Source organism: Agrilus planipennis, unplaced genomic scaffold (assembly GCF_000699045.2).
Source record: "Agrilus planipennis isolate EAB-ADULT unplaced genomic scaffold, Apla_2.0 scaffold226, whole genome shotgun sequence".
NCBI lineage: Eukaryota > Metazoa > Arthropoda > Insecta > Coleoptera > Buprestidae > Agrilus > Agrilus planipennis.
In genome coordinates this window covers 458,072-473,064 of record NW_020439017.1, presented here as the reverse complement: position 1 = coordinate 473,064, position 14,993 = coordinate 458,072, and the positions used below count along the sequence as shown (strand labels likewise).

The following is a 14,993-nucleotide window of genomic DNA, read 5'->3' as shown; positions in this document are numbered from 1 at the left end:
ATCTAACTATGATTAAGAAATGGGGGGTATGAAGTGGAAATAAAAGTACGAATTTATTTTTGCTTTTCAATATATTCACCTGCTACCCTTATACATTTCCCGATCTTTCAATTAATTTTTACATACCTTCGAAAAAAAAAAAAATGTTTTGTCTTTGTCTGAATAATACGCCCAAATTGCATGCTTCAATTTTTCGTCGCTTGAAAATTTCTTCCCACGAAGACTTTTTTCAAATTTCAATCGAGCACCCTGTATACTTTTGAACAATTTATTTTTAATACTGCAAGACATCGGAACTCTCGGTATCCTATGCCAAAGCATAAGCTGCTGAAGTTAATTATTGTGAAAACTAATAAATTATTATTGTCAACCCGCTTTTCACATAAATTTATATCTCGAAAACTATCAAGATTTCTGGCACATTGTTTTTAATAAAATGGTCTTTAATTTTACGACAGAACTGAAAAATTTTGGGAAGTGCACAATAAAAATTGAGGTAACTTTTATACGAAACGGTTTTACCTAAAACTCATAAAAATGCCGCTATAGAGAAAGTGGTCTTAGGTGGGACACCTTGTATATCTATATATTGTTCTACAACCCTTTTCATATTTAACCTTATTTTCAGTTGTACCGGAAATAGGCAGGAAGAGATATTTTCTGAAGTACTATTTCAGGAATATTTTCAGAAATGTGATAGTTTCGAAAAAAGTATTTTTGAATTCCTAGTTATTTTAAACGATACGGCGGCCTACAGAGATGCATGTAGGGAAAACATTTACCAGCTTGTATCCAAAATTTTCAAAAACCAATACAGAACTCGTAACAATTATGAATATTAAGCAGCGTGATTAAAGGACAAAAAGAAATTGTAAAATAACCAAAAGAATTGGCAACGTACAGAGAAATTGCCATAACAACTAAGTAGCTACATTGACTACGACTACCTAATAAAGTAAATATCAACAGCTTACTAATGTTTAGACGCCCATTGCGACAACTACTTTGTTCATTGATGATAGTATGCAGTATTATTTAAAATACACATCGACATGGTATTAAGAACACAAAATAAAGAAAAGTTAACGTCACGCAAACATTAATACCTAAATTAATATCCTCTGGATAGGTAATTGTAATTTTATTAATTGCAAGGTAAATATCCAAACCACTATTGAGATATTGCCAAGCTGTTTTACTTTTTTTTATTAGTAGTTCACCAGTAGCCCTATCCTTCCTTTTAAAATAGTAATTACAGTAAACACACACACACAAACATTTTGTACGTACACAACAAAAATTATTTGTGGGTTGCGCAAAATGTCTGGCGTTTGGCGTACTTCATTAGCAGCGATCATACACGGTCGGGTAAACCTAGCGCCTAGGAAAGTGTTCGTTAAGAAACTCACGCATTGGACAATGCAATATTACTACGAGGTCTGTTCAAAAAGTATCACGAATTTTGTGTTTTCAAAAATTATTTACTTATTCATAAATATCTATTTTGTCCCCTTCAAAATAATCCCCACCAGATATTATTCACTTGTTTCAACGTTTCCTCCAATCCTCGAAGCACTTCAAAAAATTATTTTTTACGATCTTGTTCAGCTCCTCCCCTTCGACGCCGTTTTTATCTCATCAATTGTAGAGTAGTCTCGTCCTTTCATGGGCCCTTTTAGTTTCCAGATTGATCGTTCTAGCCTTCACATTCGACCTAACCTGGTGCGCTTTTTTCGGTCTTGGCTCGTGCAGCAGCTTCCATTGGGCTGATTGAGCTTTGGTTTCCACGTCATAACCATAAACCCATAATTCGTGACTAGTTATGACCCTGGAGCAAATCTGGATCGTCGCGGACAGAGTCCAACAGCTCCTTAGCAATATTATTGTGATACTGTTTTTGGTCGAAATTGAGCAATTTTGGTATGAATTTCGCGGCGACTCGCCTCATGTCCAAATCATTGGTAAAAATCGAATGACAGGAACCAATAAAATGACAGGAACCAATAAATATGTTTAGGTCTTCACAGACTTCTATAACGGTTATTCGATGACTAGCCAATACTATTTTCTTCATTTCGTCAATGTTTTCGTCTGTTGTTGACGTACTCGAGCGTCCGGCATGTTCTTCGTCGTTCTCATCTTCGCAGAGCTCTGAGAACATTTTGTACCACCGATAAACGTTGCTTTGGTTTAAGGTAACATTCAGAATGCGTGCGCGCACTTAATTTTGTTTTTCACACTAAATTTGATACAGATTCTTTGATCAATTTTTTGGAATAGGCAAAATTCGAAGGCGATCTAAAACACGTGCAAGCTATCAAAAATTAACTGAATGTTCAATATAGCCGAACTTGCCGGTATAAGTGAGAGACATGGGTACCACAAAAAAATCTAATATACGTAACCCGCGGAAATTCAAAATTCGCAATACTTTTTGAGCACACCTCCTATTCTGCACTAATCTATGTCAACTGACACACTTAATCTAATACAACAAATAACAAACAATCTTTTTCCCTGCGCGATCGTTCAGAAACATCCTGTATTATAAATAAAACCAACTACATTTGCAAATTTGACCCTACTTCCGTTTCCTTCTTTAGTTGAAAAAGGCACACTTACAAAAAGAGTGACGCCGAATGAAAAGAGAGTTTGAGAAGTGATTAGTTATTACTAAATCTCATCGTGTGCTAGTGGTGTTTGTTTTACGAAAGGTGACAGACAACGACTGCTATTACGATTGGCGTGTGTTGGAACAATGGGGGAAAAAATCGCGTCGTTCGAGCGTAAATTGTTCCATTAAAAAACCTCAGTAATCAATTGTGCACTTGGTTTCACTTGCGGCAAACTGTAAAGAGAGTCAAACACAACAGGCCAATACCTAAATGACGAGATAACTTTTTATGTACATATAATACAGGGTAACAATCGGGAACCGGATATTTGGAAAATCTTGCATATAGATTTAAAATTCTATCCGTAGAAACTTACAGTGTTCAGCAATTAAAGAATAGATATTTTGAAACTTAGTAAGGATTTTGCTGCGAGAAAGCAAGGGATTCTGAAAAAATCAGTGTGTTGTACGATTGGCCCTACCTTCACTATAGGTCCCTATTTTTTTGAAGAGCGTACATCCCATCCAGCGTTAATTCTGACCGCTACGATCAGATGATCCAATTTTTTTTTGTGTCAGAACTACGCAGAAAACGGATAAGTCCAAGGAATGTGTGGTTTATGCTGCCATGGCACACATGTAGGTACCATCAACGTAGAAATCAATAAATGTTGTTCGCAACATGTTCCAGAAAATTCACTTCAGTTGCCGTCGCCCCTAAGTAGGGTTGCCACCCATACTATATTATAAAGTATTGTACTCTATTTCGACTGTGCATACGTTATATTTTACAAGACACATAAAGTACGCCAAAATACTTTATTTAAGGCCTTAAGTAAACATCGTAATTTTGTCAGCGATTATTCGAAATTCAGAGTATTTTTACTTCAATAATATTGCACAATACAATANTACTTAAAACACTAATAACCAACGTACTGTTTGACAAAGAAGTAAAAAATTGTTTATTATTTTGTATAATGGCTTTTTTATTACGATCAATTTGTTTATACTCATTAGGCCAATTATACATACGTTGACGTCACTCTCTCTACTTCTCACTGGGGGTTACTTCATTTAAAGCATATTATCTAATTAAATTGCATCAACTTTTAGGCATTTAGTTTTGTTGAATGATTATTATTATTTGTTTCCTAAATTACACACTGATATCTACAACTTAGCCAGGCATTTTACCTAAATCACTGGCATTGTGTTATAAAAGACGATAAACATTTTAGTTTTAAATGTTTGAAGTATAACATTAAATACATACATGTTCGGAAAAAATACAAACACTTGGGATTAAAGTGAATAAAAGCAAAAGAGGATGATAATGCCCTTATTGGATAGACAGCCAACACCAACGTTTCGCTTCTTGTTAGGAGACTTTATCAAAGCCAAAATATGTATAAATAATAGTTGCACAGAATTTAATTGTACTGGGCATTTACTAGGTTCTTTCAGTTAGTTATAAGATGTTTATAAATAATCGTCTGCTATCGGTACATATTCACGTAAAATATTAAAATTAAACAACACAATTTATTAAAATAATAAATAGATAAATAAATAAAAACTACACAAAAAGACAGCACAAAGTATTAATAAAATAATAAATTATTATAGTAATTAAAAACCGCGCGGCAAGATTAAGGACGCCGTTACAATACAATAAAGACAAAATCGTGATAAAAGTTTTATAACAAGAAGCGAAACGTTGGTGCCGGTTCTATAACCAATAACCCACTTTTGCCTTGATTCTTTCGTTCACATTAGAACTAGGGGAAGAAATAGCGACTTGGGATTAATAGCTAATACGTATTATCAGATGATCTTAAATTAGATTACGTAATAAGCAGTTTAACCGGTGTGTTTAATAAAAATCCAACACACACGGATTTTTTTCCAATAAATACAAACATACGATATTCTAAGTGTATGCATGATATTCATATATGTAAGGCAAATCATTCACAGAATATATAGCTTTTCAACTATATCTATCAGAAAATATCATCTGTTTCTCTGAAAACCGTTTTAAGCTAACCGAATGCTCAATTTTTTTTGAATAAAGAATGTCTTAAATTACATTTATTGGACTTATATTACTTTTATTATTTATATGACAAGATGGTTGTACGAATTTTCCTACACCACGTCGTAGTATTCAAAATACGGTGCCGCCCTTTTATGATCGTATGCAACAGAATATCTCTATGTTCGGTTGTAAACTAGCCACTAGTGTATACATATTAAGTGGAATTATGTAGGAACTGGAAATGGACCTGTCTACAGTCAAACTACGCTTACACCAAGACGACCACCAGTTAGGTATTTATTAACCAGCTGTTTTACCTTTCTCTTACAAGGCCTAGAGAAGGAATTGGAATTTTAACCGGTAACTACAAAGTTTAAGTTAACTGAATAGGTATTAGGTACGTGCAGGTGAGTTTGTCTCACCGTGTGAAGCTACTGGCAAGTTAAATATTTGTACACTACCGACTACTATTAGTGAATTAAAATTAGACGAACATTAAGTACATCAATACTCAATAGGTAGGTATTTGAATTTATGTATACCTATTTAGAAAAATTAATTTATTTTGATATCCAGTCAACATTTTAATTATTTCATTGCTTCAAAAACTGTGTCACGGACAATTATTAAGGAATTAGAAATATTAATGTAGAAAATAAGGTATAGAACTGTAATTCATAATAGGTAATTGGTATTTATTTTATAATCTTGTAGCATACATGAAATTCTAATGCAACAGTAAAATCATGATAATAATAAAACTGGTAGGTAGGTAGGTAGGTAGGTAGGTAAATACTAAAAACGAAATTAGTAATTTAATTTCTATTTTTCAAGTAATTATAAAAATTGATAGGTACAACTATTTTAAAACAAAAACAAATAGCGAAACTTCAATCTTACACAAAGTACATATGTACCTACATTTTACTGCTAATAACACGTCAACAAATTGGATGTTTCAAGTACCTGCCAAAATCAGTATCTACTTCTTTTTTCTTGAAATGAAAAAACAAATCTACATTTAACGACTGCGTACTAATTTTTGGAATATATAGGTACCGTTATAATAACGATTATGTTGGAATTTTCTTTTTAAATTAATGTTTTAAACAAACATATGTATCGCATCCAGTAAAGAACAAACGCAATTTGATCAATTGTGTAACAATTTATACACATTGTATACAATTGAGCCTAATGTAATAAAATCCACAATTGCGAGTGGAAGGAACCCACATTTGAATCAAACGCACTTTTATATCTACAAGTACATAATGTTGAAGTACATACCATCATGGAAAGAATAACCTCAAAAATCCAATTAAGCGATCTTGTTCACTCGAAAATCAAACAACTAAACATGCGGGAAGTTAATTCTATTTTGTTTCACAGGTAAAAACTATCACCACAAAATATGTTTCACTAAAAAATTCCGACAATACTGAACGCACTTCCTGTCGACCGTTTACCGGCACTTCGTTAACACGTGGCGACTACAAGCATGGCTCCATGGCTACCTTCGTTATTCGATTCTTCGTGGAGTGAATGCAACGCAGGCGTACAAGCGCACTCTAAATTACAAGGCCGGCTCACTCAGCGCATATTGTTGGTTCGCTTTCGCTGTTGGAATAATTCCAGCCAAAAATATCAGCAAATAGGTAGGGACCTATAATAAATTAACTAAAATATACACATGCTTTGCGAATAATTTTCATTTCATTGTACGTTTGGTTGATTGCCAAATACGCACTGTCTACGCCCGCAAAATATTTATAAAAAATTTTGTTTGAATTCGCTCGTCGGATAGTAGGCATGGCCCCTGTGATCTTGGGAAGAGAAACAGCGTGCGTTTATTATATGAACCAGTGGCGTAACACCGGTACTTACAAATCAAAAGTAAATTAATTAAATTTTAAACAAGAAAAAACTGTAGAATTTTGGAACCATCGATAACAACCTAGGAAATTATGTAAATAACTATCATGTCCTACTAAGGACAATATATTATATTCTTTGTATTATCTTCTCCAATGATGTATTGTTTCTTTTTACCACTTAATTTACCATCGAATTTTCACAAGAACTATAAAAAAATCTCAAGAAACAAAAAAATGCAGTACATACATATTATACATAGGTTAGGTTTTTATTCACATCCCGAAGTATATTTTAAGATTAAATTTCAAATCAGGGCCACCTGTCGATACTAGTGTCAAGTGGAAGTCCAAATTGCGTTTAAGGATTTGCTCCCCCAAAAGTATGGGGGGGAGGGGCGACTAAAAGGGTTCCATAAGTAGCCTCGCATTCCAGTTTTGTATGTATTATAAAATTGTAAAACTACGAGTCATTTAGCAATTTTATAGTTTGGGATTATTATCTTTTTAAGAATAGGTAAAGTTATGCATGGGGCTGCGATTGTCCAAGATCCGCTACTGGAATCAAGCCAAGTTTAATTTGGATAATATAAAAGCGTGGTAAAGGGTGTCGTAACGTGACGTGTTTTCACGAAAATGTGCTTTTGGGTAATCCAAGGAGATGATTCGTAATTTTGACTCCTTTTTAACCAATTTTCAAATTTGCTCGAGTAAAATTTGGTTCCGTGCAGTGGTTCAAGCCAATTTTATTTTGTATGATATAAAAGTGCGAAAGGGTGTCGTAAAGTGACGTGTTTTCACGAAAATGTGCTTTTGGTAATCTAAGGAGATGATTCGTGATTTCAGGTTCTTTAGTGGTTTAAGCCAATTTTATTTGTATCATATAAAAGCGCGATACAGTGTCGTAAAATAACGTGTTTTCAAGAAAATTTTTGGGTAATCCAAGGACTTGATGAGTAAATGAGAAAAATATTGATACGTAAAATATCGAATTAATAGAAAACTTCACTAGGGCAAACGCTGTTTCTAAATATCGTGAACGTTGTTTATCGTTAGCTAAAGTTGTTTCCATTCTTAATTTGAAATTTAAACTTACAATTAAAATGTTTTTCGGGGTTTGTTAAAGGTCTAGGATAGATTAGTTATTCCGCGGAGTGTCTACATTTCGACCTTGGAATATTTAATATTGGTGTAGGAAAATTAATTGTAAATTAAAAAACAATAATATGCCGTNGGAATAGGTATAGGCCGTTTATTATAATTTATATTATTTATCGATTACTATGCTAAATTATTGTGATTTCGATGTAGTTGTTTTGTTTACTTCTTCTCGTGAACAAGAATACATAAGGATGAAATGTTAGTTTATCAGAGTTATTATGTAAGTATGTTTTGTCATCTTACAGGCTGCTGTTAGTGTTTCGTTTCAATGGTTTCAACTCAATTCTCTCGTTGAAAATCCGCCAACTAAGAATTAAAATTTCAATGGTTTAGTATTCTAACGACTTTTTGATCGGGACTTAATGTGGTTTGGGACGTTGCGTTGATGACAGTGGTATTTAGTCGAAAGCCCGCCAAAACGAAGACATTAACCATTAACCCTAATGATTCATAGGGTATTCGGTTATCCGGTACGGGGCAAAATCACTAGCCGGCGCACCTCTAATCAATAGTGTGATTTTTTATTAGTTATAGAGATCATCCTCGATAACCCCTATTGCAACATTTTTAAAATCTCTAACACGTTTAGTTTCCCTAAAACGTCTAATGTTCTACCTAGTAAGCACCCTCTAAAGAACTGAATCCTTGGATTTTTATTATATTTTAGTGAATACGCAAATATGATATTATTTTTAACCTTGATATTGAAAACTTAATTCATAAATTAAAAAATTTTGAAACTTCTGTAATGGATATCCTGATGGAATTACAAAAAATATAATATAATTTGCAATTATTCCCCTATAAATGTGAGGTTAGGGTCTAATTCTGTTTCAGTACAATAAAGTTTGCTTGACCTACCTCCACGGAGTTTACAGCCCTAGCCGCCTTGCTTTCGGCTTGAGTGGCAATTCACATCAGGGATGTAACGAAGATGGGTTTGCCGAAATCGAAATTTTAAAATTTGATTTATCGGAATCTGGATCGCAATTAGAATCGGAATCGGACTCGGACTTTACACTTTAATGTATTCGCACACTTCTTTAAAATAGTTGCAAATAATAGATACTTGTTTTAGGCTTCGTTGTTCAATTCAAACACGTCAAATTAAACACATAACACTCGCTAAAAACTCGGAAAGGTTTAATAGAAGCGCGAACGCAAAATATGCGGAACAACCAAGAGAAATAGTAGTCGGGATTCCCCGATAAGCATAAATATGTTTGATAGCGCGGACAGCAGCCGGCAGCCCCGCCCCGTACCGTGCGTAACTTCGACCTCCGATTTAAAAGTATCGGAACCAAAGTCGAAATCGTAAGTGTAATTTCAATCGGAAGTTCCGACTTAGTGGAATCAAATCTCCTTAATATCCCCAATTCACATATGGGAGGAAATGTCGTAGATTCTTCCTTTCGTGTCCAATATATTATTCTTTATACAGGAAAAGCAAAATGTTACCGAACATTTCTTTATCGTCTGCTCTTTTTTTAAGTCTCACGAACAGAAACTATAACTTAGTCAGTTAGTGAATGTGTGGAATATTTCTTCAACCTTGCCTATCTGAAAATATTATCTGCTTTTCTGAAAACTGTCCCAAACTAACCAAACTCTCAAAATAATTTGAATAAAGCCTAACACCCCGGGAAGCTTTTTTCAGTTCAGTTCAGTTTCACTTGTTCGACTTCTATTACTTGATTATTTAGCTATATATATGAAAAGATAGTCGAAGGCATTTGTATGAATTTTCCTATGTCACGTGGTATTTTATAAAAATGATGATTGCATTTAACAAAATATTCGTATATCCGGTTCTAAATTCGCCACTAGTGTATAACATTTCTCCCGTATAGCCTACGCATATTTTATTATGCGACGTTGAAAACTTGTTTTTCGGAACATTAAATTACCCACCTACAATGTTTTATTGATATTGTTTCAATCCATTTACTCTTCATAAACAACAGTTTTATAAAACAATTTATGGTTGATATGGGTTAGCAACAATTGTTTAAAACAGTAAAAAGTAACTTTAAATGTAAGAACATTACAATTCAAAAACGACAAAAAATTGATTTTCAGAAATTGTATTTCGACAGTATTTTAAACTTGAGAGCAGTTAATATTTTATAATATTAAAAAAATGAAAGAATAAGGTGCCCACTCGACAGCTAATATTTGATAAAATTGAGAAATTTGGTTTATGGATATATATACTCTAGCGCAGCGAAGTAGGAAAATTGCAGTAATAGATTTTGGCCCATGAGAACTTGCCGTTCGCTTCAAGCGAATAGTTGTGAATTAGGGAATTTTTCGTTATTAAATTTCACGACTTTTATTCGCGAAAGGAGCGATTTATTGATAATTCACAGAAAAAAACTCCCGGAATGGGGCAAAACTTCATTTTATCTTGCCAGAATTATCCATGAGAATTCTTCAACTATGTGAAGCTGGCACCCCAAGTGCAAATTTTTCAACAAAATTAGTAGAGGAAAATTGACCAAAGGTGTCCTCCTTCTACAGGAAAACGCGCTTGTTGCGATGGCTGCCCTGCAGAAAGTGGGCTTCGAAATTTTGGATCACCCACCCTATAGATCTCACTTAGCTCACACCGATTATTACCTATTCCCAAACTTGAAAAAAAATCTTCGTGGGAAGAAATTTTCAAGCGACGAAGTGAAGGATGCAGTTTCGGCGTATTTTTCAGACAAAGACAGAACATTTTTTTTTCGAAGGTATACGTAAGTTAATTGAAACATCGGAGAAATGTATAAGGGTAGCAGGCGAATATATTGAAAAGGAAAAATAAATTCGTATTTTTATTTCCACTTGTTACCCCAATTCCGCGAACTTAAAAACGCCTCCCCGTACATCCATTGTTAGATGTAGAATAAAAGAATAGAATATAAATTCAAAGATCTGCACATGTAATTGAAATATACAATTACNGGTCATTTAACCGCGGTATTTCACTCCAACGATATTTTGGTCTGCGTCTTAACCGATAGTATGAATCGGGTTTTAATTTGTATCCGCTCAATTATCCGCTGTATTTCACTGCAACAATATTTTGATCTAATAGTGACTTGGCCGATGTAATTATCGGGCTACATGCTCATTAATGGACAGCAACAAATACTTAAAACACTAATAACCAACGTACTGTTTGACAAAGAAGTAAAAAATTGTTTATTATTTTGTATAATGGCTTTTTTATTACGATCAATTTGTTTATACTCATTAGGCCAATTATACATACGTTGACGTCACTCTCTCTACTTCTCACTGGGGGTTCTTTATCAGAAAGATAAAAACGGACACGTGTTTCGTCTACATTAATTGTGAACTTATTAGTAGTCAACGCGATACCGATTTTAAAATTTTGAAAAATGATAATTCAATTTACTGAAAATGGATTACATTAACAACTAACCGATCCAATAAACATGGAACATAGAGGACAGCTGGAATAAAATATGGAATTGGGAATGGGTCCAAAATCTGGATTCATAAGATACCTTTTTTTATTCTAAATTTCTTGCACAGAAAGTAATGTTTATATTGTCATATTTTTGAATTTATAATAAAGATGTCGACAAAAACAGCAATAGCAGATGTGGATTTTCCTTATTATTTACATACGCTACTAACACGATGAAATACTAAAAATGGAATTGCATTATAGCAAATAACACTTAAATAAACATTTCTTGTGACAATATATGTACATACAAATAAATATAGCATATTCTAAAGTTTAACTGACGTGATTTTCTTCTCTGCGCGATATTAATGAAATGGTGCATTTAAATAACTTCAAGAGAAGTTTCACACGGTAACAAACAAATTAAAATTAAAAAAGTAAATTGAGTTAGGCAAAAAATTTTATAGTACTTGACAGCTTCTTACATTTATTATCAAAGGATAGCTTAAAAGCTTTCGTAGCTTATTTACGTAACCATAGTAATTGTTAGAACGCAATACTATCAACCGAAAAAAATATTGACATTATTGAAATGAACCTACCCGTTACGAAAAATTTTATCAATTTGCATTTAAGTACAATGTTACGGTCCGGCCAATTAACCGCAGTATTTCACTCCAACGATATTTTGATCTATGACTTGATCGATAGTATGAATCGAGTTTTAGTAAGGATGCGGTCAATTATTTGCGATACTACTCTCGAACGACATTTTAATCTAAGACTTTACCGATAGTACGAATGGAATTTTATATGGACGCAGGTAATTATCCCCGGTACCTCACTCAAACGATATTTTGATTTGACTGACTTGGCCGATATAGTACAGGCGAAATAAGAAGCCAAATTCCCCAATAAATAATGCACACTAAAGGCATATCGTTTTTCTCGTTCTTACAAACGGAAAATATCCTGTCTTTACTCTCTAAACACGCCTCCTCAACAGCTGCGTCGAGACCTGCACCTACGTTTCATAGGAATCAATCGAATAAAATGAGACGATCGACAACATGCTTGTCTTGTCATTTGTACCTACATAAAATGAGCAAATTTACAGGGTCGGCTTAATTTAGTTGGTGTATTTGTNCATGAATTGCACTCTTCGTTGGAGATAAAAAAATTGTAACCCGTTTTCAATTAAACTGAGGTTTTCTGTCAAGTTCCCAAGAGTCATTTGATCGTCTGAATGAATTGATTAACTGAACAATAGTGTGGGGTTAATAAGTAGTTGAGAGTTATGTGACACTTAAACAAAATACGAATCGACGAGATTTGAAAATTACGTAACTCTGGGGTCGCGTAAGTTGGGGTTTAGGGGTCGAGGTATTACTGTATATGCTTAATACAAATCCTGTGATTTGAATGACTCCATTCGTCAGGAAATCAACTGTTTTGATCGAAAGATGTTGAAGAATATTAATTACAATCATATCAACAAGCTCAAAAATTTCCCTTTGATGACATTATCTTCCATACTTGATACATATCAAGTAAATCATGATAAGTACAAAAAATACCCAGGAAGATATGATATCGCACATGACTACGACACTTGTCCCCTGTGAACTTTCGTGAGTGGTATAGCTTTTGAAAATCTACAAATGCAGTGCACTGATTCTATTGTGAACTTTAGATTTTTGAAGTGAAACTCCTTTACGCACGGTAGGGTAAGTTCGTTTTAGGCGAGTTGCTATGTAACGAAATCATGCAACGCATTTCTCCCGCTGTCTGTCCCTATGTATGCGTAGATCTTTAAAACTACACAACGGATTTTAATGCGTTTTTTTTTTAATAGGTAAAGAAATTCAAGAGGAAGGTTCATATGTATAATACATGCATAATATAGTAGGAAAACACTGATAATTTTAGAGGTTTGTAATGTGATGTCGTAAATAAACCCTTTTTTTTGCTCTTACATTGCAAACGCTGGCTGAACCCTACGAGATAGATCAAAATAATGTACTACAGTATTGTACACCTTAAAAAGGTCCGGGATGGTAGAAGTCTATCTCTTAGGGATAACCCACAATAGCCATTTTTTGTCCTTTACTTTTTACGAGAAATAATGGATTATTTACGAAGCGATTTTGAGCAATACAACATTAATCCTTATCCAATTACGTACTTACATTACATTGTTCATTTAATGTACATCAATATGGCCCTTTAAAGCATGTAATTTAAATNATACACAACTTACATTTAGATACCCACAAGCATATGAAAATCAACAAAATAATAAACTTTGAGTCCCCATAACTTTTCAAGGGGGTGAGACCGCCGCAAAGTTTTTATGGTACAGTAGTGGGAGAGACCTCCTCTTTCAATTCCCCCTGCCCCTTCGGGGGTGGTGGGAATAATCTAGACCTTTACCAAATAATGTTTTACGCCTTATAAAACTTTCATTCTGTTCTGTTTTAAATCCTAACATACACAACGTATATAAAGGGAAATACAAATAAGGCAAACCGTTCAATAAGCATAGAAATTACCCATTTATTTGTTGGTATTTGTTCTTTTTATGTTCCACAAGCAAAAATGCTTAAGGTGATATTTGTACTAATTTTTCTATACCCTTTCGTATTACTCAATTTCCTCTGTATTAAAAATTATTTTATCTTCATTATACTATTTTCTACAAGTTTTTGCAATTTTTAATCAATTTGAAAATTGTATATCATCCTACTGTTCTTAACTTATTATTTTGTTAAAATATTTTTTACGATTATATTTCGTTATAGTTACGCAGTTTTGGTATGGCCCCTGTGATCTTGGGAAGAGAAACAGCGTGCGTTTATTATATGAACCAGTGGCGTAACACCGGTACTTACAAATCAAAAGTAAATTAATTAAATTTTAAACAAGAAAAAACTGTAGAATTTTGGAACCATCGATAACAACCTAGGAAATTATGTAAATAACTATCATGTCCTACTAAGGACAATATATTATATTCTTTGTATTATCTTCTCCAATGATGTATTGTTTCTTTTTACCACTTAATTTACCATCGAATTTTCACAAGAACTATAAAAAAATCTCAAGAAACAAAAAAATGCAGTACATACATATTATACATAGGTTAGGTTTTTATTCACATCCCGAAGTATATTTTAAGATTAAATTTCAAATCAGGGCCACCTGTCGATACTAGTGTCAAGTGGAAGTCCAAATTGCGTTTAAGGATTTGCTCCCCCAAAAGTATGGGGGGGAGGGGCGACTAAAAGGGTTCCATAAGTAGCCTCGCATTCCAGTTTTGTATGTATTATAAAATTGTAAAACTACGAGTCATTTAGCAATTTTATAGTTTGGGATTATTATCTTTTTAAGAATAGGTAAAGTTATGCATGGGGCTGCGATTGTCCAAGATCCGCTACTGGAATCAAGCCAAGTTTAATTTGGATAATATAAAAGCGTGGTAAAGGGTGTCGTAACGTGACGTGTTTTCACGAAAATGTGCTTTTGGGTAATCCAAGGAGATGATTCGTAATTTTGACTCCTTTTTAACCAATTTTCAAATTTGCTCGAGTAAAATTTGGTTCCGTGCAGTGGTTCAAGCCAATTTTATTTTGTATGATATAAAAGTGCGAAAGGGTGTCGTAAAGTGACGTGTTTTCACGAAAATGTGCTTTTGGTAATCTAAGGAGATGATTCGTGATTTCAGGTTCTTTAGTGGTTTAAGCCAATTTTATTTGTATCATATAAAAGCGCGATACAGTGTCGTAAAATAACGTGTTTTCAAGAAAATTTTTGGGTAATCCAAGGACTTGATGAGTAAATGAGAAAAATATTGATACGTAAAATATCGAATTAATAGAAAAC

General features: G+C 33.6%; 1 protein-coding gene across 5 annotated transcripts in view; it reads right to left on the bottom strand.

The window, feature by feature from the left end:
• Positions 1 to 14,993, bottom strand: part of LOC108740948 (A-kinase anchor protein 1, mitochondrial) — a 104,303-nt gene that overhangs the window by 47,291 nt on the left and 42,019 nt on the right. For 2 of the 5 annotated variants that reach the window (XM_018475486.2, XM_018475483.2), the window contains exon 3: positions 5,946 to 6,321. The exons of the other annotated variants lie outside the window; for them this stretch is intronic. The gene's annotated coding sequence lies outside the window, so the exon portion shown is untranslated. The remainder of the gene's footprint in view (positions 1 to 5,945; positions 6,322 to 14,993) is intronic. 5 annotated transcript variants of the gene reach the window in all.